This window comes from Schistocerca americana, chromosome 2 (genome assembly GCF_021461395.2).
Source record: "Schistocerca americana isolate TAMUIC-IGC-003095 chromosome 2, iqSchAmer2.1, whole genome shotgun sequence".
NCBI classification, from domain to species: Eukaryota; Metazoa; Arthropoda; class Insecta; order Orthoptera; family Acrididae; genus Schistocerca; species Schistocerca americana.
The window spans coordinates 162,205,202-162,216,042 of NC_060120.1; the positions used below are offsets into that span (position 1 = coordinate 162,205,202).

The 10,841-nt window shown below is 44.1% G+C and overlaps 1 non-coding gene across 1 annotated transcript; it reads left to right on the top strand.

Annotated features, from left to right (window-relative positions):
- The first annotated feature begins 3,202 nt into the window (after positions 1-3,202).
- Positions 3,203-3,277, top strand: Trnas-cga. Its single transcript has one exon. It is a non-coding gene; the product is annotated as a tRNA-Ser (tRNA).
- Positions 3,278-10,841: the final 7,564 nt, after the last annotated feature.

The window sequence follows — 10,841 nt, forward strand, 5'->3', positions numbered from 1 at the left end:
TATGAGCCACAATGATCCGCTACTGCTGGCGAGGCGTTAACCACAGCACTGCTCAGCCCAGACTCTTTACCCCTCACAAAGAACGAGTTGTGACGTGTGCGCCAACCACACCTTTTCCATTCCACCAGGCTTCTTCCTTAGCTGAGGGGGTCCTCACATCTTTTACATTCAACACTACGTCTCCTAACTATTTACAATACATTACATAACAATCATTCCACTAGTTACTTAAATTCACAAGCATAATTTAAACAAAATCATTTAAAACTTCACATAACTGAAATGTGTATTCATAGTCAAAGAATTTCGGTGATAGCTACAACATTCTACATAAGCAACACTACAAATTGACTTAGAAATATCGATACTGATACAAAATAGATCGAATATAGGTGTTACACTACCTCACTGAAAGTACACACTGATGTGACTGAAGTAATGGGACAGTGATACTGACATATGCAAACGGCGGTAGTATCGGGTGCGCAAGGTGTAGAAGGGCTGATTATTGGTGAAGCTCTCATTTGTACTCAGGTGATCCATGTGAAAAGGTTTCCGATGTGTTTCTGGCCTCACGACGAGAATTAACAGACTTTGAACGCGAAGTACTTGTTGGATCTAGACGCATGGGTCATTCTGTTTCGGAAGTAGTTATGGAATTCACTGTTCCGATATCCACAGTGTCGAGATTATGTCGAGGATACAGTATTGCAGGCATTACTTTTCACCACGAAGAACGCAGTGGCCGATGGCCTTCACTTAAACAACACAGTGGCCTCGCGGTCGCGTTCTCGCTTTCCGAGCGCGGGGTTCCGGGTTCGATTCCTGGCGGGGTCAGGGATTTTCACCTGCCTCGAGATGAGTGAATGTTTGTGTTGTCCTCATCATTTCATCATCACTCATGAAAGTGGCGAGACTGGACAGAGCAAAGGTTGGGAATTTGTACGGGTGCTGATAGCCGCGCAGTTGAGCGCCCCATAAACCAATCATCATCATTATCATCATCATCATCATCATCATCATTAACAACACAGAGCAGCGGAATTTGGCGTTTGTTTAGACTTCTCAATGATAACAGGCAAGCAACATTGCGTGAAATAACTGCAGAATTCGATGTAGGACGTACAACGATCGCATCCGTTAGGACAGTTCGGCGAAATTTGGCGTTAATGGGTTTCGGCTGCAGACGACTGATGCGAGCGCCTTTGCTAACAGCACGACATCGCCTGTAGCGACTCTGGACTCGTGACCATATCGGTTGGACCCTAGACGGCTGGAAGACCGTGGCCTGGTCAACTGAGTACCGATTTCAGTTGGTAAGAGCTGATGGTAAGGTTCGAGTGCGGAGCAGGCTCCACGATGCCATGAACTAAATTATCACCAAGGCACTGAGCAAGATAGTGGTGGCTCCATAATGGTATGAGTTATGTTTACATGGGTCCTCTCGTCCAATTAAACATATCATTGACTGGCAATGATTATGTTCGGCTACTAGGAGACCATTCCAGACACATTCAAGGACTTCATGGTCCCAAACAACGATGTCGTGTTGGTTTGAAGAACATTCTGGACATTTCGAGGGAATGATATTTCCCGGATTGGATCCCATCGAACATTTACGGGACGTAATCGAAGATCAGTTCGTGCATAAAATGTTGCACAGGTTAAAGAGGCAGCAAGGCTCGCTGTTTCTGCAGGGGACTTGTCCGCCCGCTTAGCTGAGCGGTAACGTGTTTGCCTACACGGCCGGACTGGAGATTTTCTCCGCTCGTCGACTGAGTGTTGTCTTCATCCTTTCATCATCATCATCATCATTATCAACAACAACAACGTACAAGTCACCCAAAGTGGCGTCACGTGAAATAAGACATGCAACCCGTTTGGGGTCTCAAGGCCAACAATGCCACAAAATCATTTCATTTCAACGACTTAATGAGTCCATGCTACGTCGAGCTCTTGCACTACGATGTTGGGAGGTGCCCCATGGCTTTCATCACTGCCGTGGACTATGCCGTTCCACTGCGCAGTTGAGTTTTGATGAAACTGCAGACTTGGGTCGTATAAAGGCTGAGAACTAGCTATAACCGCAATTGGTCCAATTACTCGTCGCCAGTTGTCAGCAGAGAGGCGCGTGGTACGAGGGAGGTAACAGCCAAGCGAGCGTGCAGTTTGTCTACGCGGCGCTGCGGCTCGGTTTCCCGGGAGCCTGCGACGACGGTGAGGCCCGGCGGCCCCCGGGGGCCTTCCTCGCCCCCGACCGCCCCCTCCACCCCCGTGATGGATGGCGCGTGGCCGCCTAATTGGCTACCGGATCCGCGGCCACGGCCGCCTCCAGCCGCGCTGACGTATCGCCCCTGCAGGCCGCGCAAGTCTTAACAACGCCCGCAACCAACAGTGGGGTTGCGAGCGCTTACACCACTCGTCACTCGTGCTTACCAGAGAAAGGCCACGAACGAGATCTGATCTTTTCTACAGGTACGGAAGAACTACGGGCAAAGCACGTTTGCTACGAAACTTTACCCAGTGCGATACTCGCAATCAGATTCGGTGTTTTACGTTCATATTCAGGGCACAGCGATTCAGTTTGCAGACATAAAGAACGGCTGTGTTGTGAGAGGAATGGTCACAACACCTCCCACTCCCTCATACCCAGTAAAAATCGAATGCGTGGGTCTCGGAATATCCAATACGGATATAACTCACAGATACAGTGTAGTCTTGTGCTGGTTAAAGTAAGGAAAAAAATTAAAAAGAACTCGTGTTCCTAATTCCCACCAAGATTTACGGATGATTTCGTTCGTTGCAATGCAGAAGCAAGAACTGGTATTCTAAACCAATTCATTCCAACTGCGAACTTATCTACCCCTCTAAGAGCTCATGTGGTATTTGTATATTCACCACACACTACACTTCGTCAGTTATTCACTGTCCCATTCAAATTCTCTCATGAGCCAAAACATTATGACCACTGCATACTAGGCAGTAAGGAAAGAATGTATATGAAACTTTCTGGTAGATTAAAACTGTGTGCCAGACCGAGACTCGTACTCGGGAACTTTGCCTTTCGCGGGCAAGTGCTCTACCAACTGAGCTACCCAAGCACGACTCACGCCCCGTCCTCACAGCTTTACTTCCGCCAGTACCTCGTCTCCTACTTTCCAAACTTCACAAAAGCTCTCCTGCGAACCTTGCAGAACTACCTTGCTTGGGTAGCTCAGTTGGTAGAGCACTTGCCCGCGAAAGGCAAAGGTCCCGAGTTCGAGTCTCGGTCCGGCATATAGTTTTAATCTGCCAGGAAGTTTCATATCACCGCACACTCCTCCGCAGAGTGAAAATCTCGTTCAAGAATTTATATGTAGCGCAGATACGGGAAGTACATGTGGAAATCCACTGATATAAGTGATTTTGACAAAAGGAACATTGTTGTGGCGCTGCGGCTGGAAATGAGAATCTCTGAAATGGCGAAGCTGGTCGCCTGCTGGCGTCCTGCTGTCGTGAGCTCCTGTGAAAAGTGGTTGAAATATGGTAAAATAACGAGTAGGCCGTATGATATTGGACGACCAAGTTTCACCACAAAAGGAGGAGGTCGGAGGATTCCCCATTGTGTCATCCAGGATAGGGAGCGATCTATGGCAGATCCGATGACAGAGTACAATGCGGGTGCAGGCACAAGTGTTTGGAAGCAAGGCCATACTTGAACATGGAGTTCCGCATTACACGACCCCTACCTGTTCCTGTGTTGACCCAACGACAGCGTCAGTTATGACTGCAGTGGGCACGGTATCAATGAATTTTCATCGTGGATCAACCGAAACGTGTCGCCTGTCGCATTTCTCGTTACTCCAGGTCGGTGGTTGGGTCGTTACACGCCGTCAGCCAGGTGAAAGGCTGCACCGCGCCACAGATGCAGGCTGGTGAAGGCAGAGATATGCTGTGGGGTACACTTAGTTGGGCTTCGATGGTATCTGTGGTGATAATCGAAGGCATCATGACGGCAGTGAACTATGTGAACATTATTGCGGACCACCTGCATCACTTCATTCTCGGAGTATCTTCATGACATCTTCCAGCAGGATAACGGCTGTCCGTGTTGCGAGGTCAGAGTCGTACTACAGTGGTTGGAGGGGAATTCTAGTGAACCTTCATTAATGTCTTGGCTAGCAAATTTGCCTGATCTACACGTAGTGGAATACATATTGAGCGCCTGCTGCGTGCCCTACATCATCATCATGGTAATTTGAGGGAACTGCTGCTTGACCTGTGCTTAGACATCTGTTGCTACGTACTACTGGAATCCTGTCGATTACTTGTAGAGTGCAGCAGAGCAGGTCAGAATCTCTGTTGCAGAACTACTGTGTTTGAAAAATGGAACAACACGCTATTAAACAGGTGGCCATGTTTTGGGTTATCGGTGTACATAGGCCTGCTACATTAAAAAAGAAACATACAAGAAAAAGGGAGGACACAACGCGAGTGGTTCAGAAATCGTTAGATGTGATGTACGCGCACAGAAAAATAAATGCTTACAATTTCAGAAAACTGGATGATCTATTCAAGAGAAGGAGCTTCACAAATTGACTAGATCAGCAATGCAATGGTTCACCTCTGGTCCTTATGCAAGCAACTATTCTGCTTGGCATCGGTTGACAGGCTTGTTGAATGTCCTCCTGAAGGATATCGTGCCAAAGTCAGTCCAATTGGCGGGTTGTATCGTCAAAATCCCGAGATATTTGGAAGAGCCTGCCCGTGATGTTCCAAACGTGGTCAGTTGGGAAGAGATCCAGTGACGTTGCTGTCCTAGTTTGGGTTTAGCATGCAGTAGAAACTCTCGTTGTGTGCGTTCGGGCATTATCTCACTGAAATGTAAGCCCCGGACGGCTTGCCATGAAGGGCAAAAAAACAGGGCGTAGATTATCGTCGACGTACCGCTGTGCTGTAAGGGTGGCGCGAATGACTACCAATGGAGTTTTCATATGAGAAGATACGGCACCAAAGACCATCACTCTGGTTGTCGGGCCGTATGGTGGGCGAAAGTCAGGCTGGTATCCCATCGCTGTCCGGGGAGTCTTCAGGTGCTCCTTCGGCGTGGAATCTCACTAACAGGCGTAGAACTGTCCTCAGTGATAGCTCGCACTTCGAACTCAGCCCTGGAGACCTGTGAAGACCAGATTACAAATAGTCCGCTCCAAGTAACTTGTGTATTTCATAAAAATCACCATTCATTATGTTGAACACGCCAAGTAAAACACATAATATCCAACCCAGTAGCAGTTCTTTGTTGCGGGGAAAAACTATGGGACAGTGTTGTCGAAGCAACAAATTTTCATTGGCTAAACCTCCGACTCGGTGTCACAAACTGACATGTGGCCTGGAGAGCGGTGTGCTGGCCACATGCCTCCCCATATCAACATACGGTGACGGCTGAGAGCTGAGGATGCCACGGCGGCCGGTCGGTGCCGTTGGGCCTTCCAAGGCTTGCTTGGACGGAGTTTAGAGATTAGTAAACCACCGACTCCCTCTTTTTCGCGAAGCTATCCTAGCTTTTAAGGCTAATGCCGAAACTCGAATAATATTCCCTGTCTCAGTCGGAACTTACCAGATATAACTGATTAGATCCGAGTTTCACAACCGACCAACAGCTCACCCCGCACGAAGCACAAGGCTAGCGAATAAAGAAATCTGCAGGTGTTGGGTAAATTCAATCAACGCCCTGCGTCTCCATACCTCTTCAATATACGGTTTTCCACTTTCTCTTATTCCTCATGATCTACAAATCTTGAAATATTTTAAGTTTGGCTGACGCCACAGTCGCACTTTAATAATGAAACGGCGATATTTCTGCCGAATGACTGTAGGAATACCACATTTAGTTTTATTACATAATCGGTTTAGGTATATTCATTGCTGGACCATAAAAGAAACGCCCGTATTTCACCATGCCCAAAGTATGTCTAATAATAAGATAACTAAAGCTGCGAAGTTATATAACAGGAAAGAGAAAGCATAGATGTCCCTTAAAGAGATGATGTGAACAGTTCTAGGTGGGGCTGGCCAAAAGGCCTATATCTTGAAGATGACAATGAGATTATGATAGAGCACTTGCCCGCGAAAGGCAAGGGTCCCGAGTTCGAGTCTCGGTCCAGCACACAGTTTTAATCTGCCAGGAAGTTTCATTATGATAATGATTTAGGCACAAAAGCCATTTTCAAATCGTTTTGAAATGGATTAGTAAATTACATAATCCTAATTTGTTCCACAAGGTAATATAATTCCAGACGACTGGGCATATTACATGCTCCATTTAATGCTCCTCTGTACCAATGGTTATATTTCTTGAAATTTATAGAGATTAGCTCGTATGATACTGCTAGTTCGTAAAAGCGATTCATGGTTAGTTTCCTTCTTCAGAAAAGATTCTCTAGTTTTCTTTGGTTAACCAGGTGGTGAAACTATTCAACATGTGCCGGACCGGGATTCGAAACCGAAACGCTTGCCTTTTGCGGGCGAATGATTTACCGATTGATTTACGTAGACACGATTTACTACACACCGTAACAGCTTTAGTTTTGAAAGTACCTTTTTCTTATTTTCCAGACTTCGTAGAAGTTCACTTGCTTATCTTGTAGGACTAGCGCTCCTGGGTGAAAGGATTTTGCGGAAATATGACATAGCCAGAAAGCCAGAATCTAGAGGGTAGTTTCTAGGTCCGGCTTACTGTTTTAATCTGACCGGTGTTTTCAGACCAGCGCACATTCCGCCGCAGAGTGAAAACTCATTCTGGAAACGATACCCTAGGCTATGGCTAAGCAAATTTCTCGGCAGTATTTTTTCTTCCAGGAGCGGTGACCCACAATACATACAGGAGAATTTCTATGAATATCGGAGAGTAGGAAATAGGTAGTGGCGAAAATAGAGTTGCCAGGACAGGGTGCCTGTATGGTTGAAGAAGATGTTCGCGAAAGGCACAGGTTCCGGGTTCAAGTCCCATCTACCACACAATATTTCAGTCTGTGAACAATATAAATAACAATAAACATGATTATTTTTGCAATAATAACGAGGTAACGACATTTTGCAGAACCATTGTGATATTTTCTTCTCACTAAAGAAAAGAAACAGTTATGAGGCAGGAATATATTTTTCTACTTCAAGGTGAATTGGAGCATTATTTCAGCGTACCATGTCAGTAGAAGGTAAGCATATGGCTGTTTTCGAAAGTGTTCTGTCAGGACTTCAGTGGAGAGACGGCCTATCGATCATGAAGCATTGTATCTGGAACGTGGCCAAGCTCTTGGCGACTGCATTTGCCTTTTAAAAACTGAAGCTCTGCCCATCTCCACACGGTAGAGCCCTGGAAGATGCTTTCAGCGGCAGCGGTCGATGTCAGTTACGGAGGCGAGCACAGTGGAAGCCATTATACAAGGCCGTCATGGAGGGTTACCGGGATAATGAGAGCGTCGGCCTTAAGCAATGATTGATTGCAGTTGGATGTGTGAGCGATTCACTTGAGAGCGATAGAGTGGAATGTGGAAACGATGAGACGACAGCTGCGAAGGTGCCGAGAAAGAGGCACAGGTTACATATTGGCAGCACGGTACTGTGTATTGTATTTATACTATCTTCATTACAAAATATAGGACATTTGAGATTGTGCCGTTGTGTAATGCGTCTTGAGGAACTGTTCACCGAATATTCTGAAGCTGTTTTAGAAAGTATACGAAACGCAAAATTTACCATAAATCATCAGCTCAGTCCTGCATGGTGAAAAATTCTATGGATAATTTAGTACTGGGTGGTTATTATTTAAGTGTAGCTTCTCACAGAGTGTGGACTGTAATTATCATATGACAGCGAAACTTTTTAGATATTCCAATACGATACGCTGGAAAATAGTTAATTACAGTTTTGGCCACCAGGTGCTCATCTGGAGATCTGAATCCAAGGAAGATGTATCGAAATATTCCCAAATGTAATGGACTAGCTTAGCGCCTGCTGCTTCACTTGCGTAGACTGTAAGGTCTACAGAGGTCTTTTTGTTTTTATTTAATCGAATTTTTCTGTTGTTGACAAATGACAACATTTTCCAAGCTTTTCACGCCAATTAATGCCTTATAAGTAAGGCCATATAAGCATGGTATTTCCCGAATATACTTCTAACCAAAAGCGATTAGGGTAGTTGCAGTCTAAAGATTTTGTTAATCATGTCTTTTCCTTTCTTTTGGAGATATTTCCATAGCAACTTTCATCCTCTAACAAATATTTCTTTATATCTAACCGAGAAATGAAATGTTAATTTTTCTAAATTGGGCTTTAAAACTTTTTTAATGTATCGACCAATTTTCTTAAAAAATTTCATCGCCTATTGTAATCCCTTAAGAGTTGAATTTTCAGACACACTGAAATACGTATTTTTTTTAATTTCTAACGGAGAAGCTAAACACCAATTTTCAAAGGTTTGGCTTTAAAAATGTTTTTGCAGTGAAATATTTTCATGACACATTTCACCCTCTATTTCACCGCTTATGGACTGAATTAACAGAAATAGTGAAAGGCGTATGTTTTTCTTCTAACAGAGAAGCCAACTACAAATTTTCATTGATTTACCAGAAAAATGCTCGCTAAATTAAATATTTCCATAAAAACTTTCTCTGTTCCACACCCATATGGGTTGAATTTCCAACTGAGGAGTCAAATTTAAATTTTCACAGATTTAGCTTTAAAAATGCTTTTACAATAAAAGGTTTTCATCAAAAATCTCATCCCCTATTTCAACCCTGTTCCAAAAACACTGACACTCGCCTTTTTTTATTTGTAACCCAGAAATCAAATGCTAATGTTCATAGACGTAGCTTTAAAAATACTTTAGTAGTTCTTCAATAATGAGATATTTTCAGAAAAAGCTTTACCCACTGTGATAAATTTCTAATAATGTTGAAACTTGACGACTAGAGGTCAGCTTCCAAATTGGCTCAATATGACATTCGTCAAAAAAAAAAAAAAAAAAAAAAAAAAAACATCCTCTCTCTCACCCCCTTAGGGTTGTAAGTTCCAAAAATCGCTTCTTAAACGAAGCCTACAGTATGCCTACAATACTGGATGCACATATTCTTCAAATTTCTATCCATACCGGTTTGGGCTGGGCTATGGGGTTTCTGTCAGTCAGGAATATTGGTTTTTATATACAGGAAGTGTATGTGGGTAGAAATCATGCAAGTGAAAAAGGAATGATATTAATTTTATTATTAATGGCCGCTAACACAATTTGTATGGTACGCGCACCGGAGACGTCGACGAGATGCTGAATCCCTAAAAAGGCGTGATCGACAACTGTTCGTAGCAGTGCCGGTGGAACATGAGTACCGTGTTCCTGTGTACTGGTCTTCAGATCAGGTTGAGACTGAAAATGTCACCAGTGAATGCTTTCTTTTAGATATGAACTGATCCAGAAGTCACGTGAATTCGTACCAGGTGATCATCAGGATATGTATCTGGATATCCTGCGGAAATGACACGTTTGTGGAAGCTTGCACTACGCAGATCCTCAACTGGACGAGCAACATGAGATGTTGTCCCATCTTGCATGAGAAAAGTGATATCCACACAGTAACGGTCTTCCAAAGCAACAATCACATGCTGTACATGGTGGTCACGGTACATGCGAGAGGCTTAATTATTTAAAGAATTATTATTTTATTATTGTTTATTTATTATTTAAAGAAAAGCTGACCGGAATAAATGTGTTTGTGAATCCACACCACACAGTCACATAAGGGGATATGAAAGGCTCATCGCACTCAGCACGCGGCTGTGTACCCTCTAGTGTAAAATGTGCCTTGTCACTCCACAAAATATTCGTCAACTTCGATCCGTGCCATAAACCGCAGAGCAAGTTTAGAACATTGCTGCAGATATGAGGTTTCAGGTGCTGCACTTTCTGGGTCTTGCACGGTTACCTGTGTAAAACAGACCACAAAACTTTGTACTGTTGACCATGGGATGCAAAATTCTCGTGGCACCGCACTAGCACTAGCACTATCCAGAGCACAGGCTGCATTTTCAGTTAGAGCAACGGCAACTTTGTCAATAACTTCCACCACGATAGGGCGCCTTCTTCTTCCATGTGTCACACGTAGTTCATCAGCCTTTTCTAATTTCATTATCATCTTCTTTAAACTATTTGATGACACCAAGCCTCTCAGACGTTTCAGTCGGCGATACTTTCGCAATGCAGCAATATAATTGCTGCTGTTCACAGAAAATATTTTCACAAACAGCGCACGATCTCGCCCTCCTCTATAGCAGTATTGTTCTCTCACATTATGGCTTTCCAAATGACAGTGTAGATGTCATACTGTCATGTAAACAGGTTATGGCGCCAGATCTGCACCTGGTGGCCAAAACTGGAACTAATTCTTTTCCAGCGTGAATCGGTTCCGCATTAACGTTTCAGCATATCTATCCATTTTCGCTGCCATACGATAATTACAGCCCACGATGACCTCCGTGAATAATGGAACTTTAATTACAGCCACCCGGTAGTTCGTCGTACTGAATTTATTTGTGTACACAGTTTTTGGAAACGTAATTTTTTGTTTGGAAAATTTTGACACAAATTTGCAGATGCTTTAAATGATACTGTATACTCCTGGTCATTAAAATCACAACACCAGAGAGGATAACAAGCAACGAAATTTTACTTCTTGTTGGGTATACAGTGGGAGGAATACATAATTGTATTTGCAGGTGATTTAGGGTAGACAGGGAGCGAAATTAGTGCACGGAGCTGGCGACTCTCGCAGCAGCAGTGGCACAGTCGAGGCTATTAGAAATGGAGGACCTGT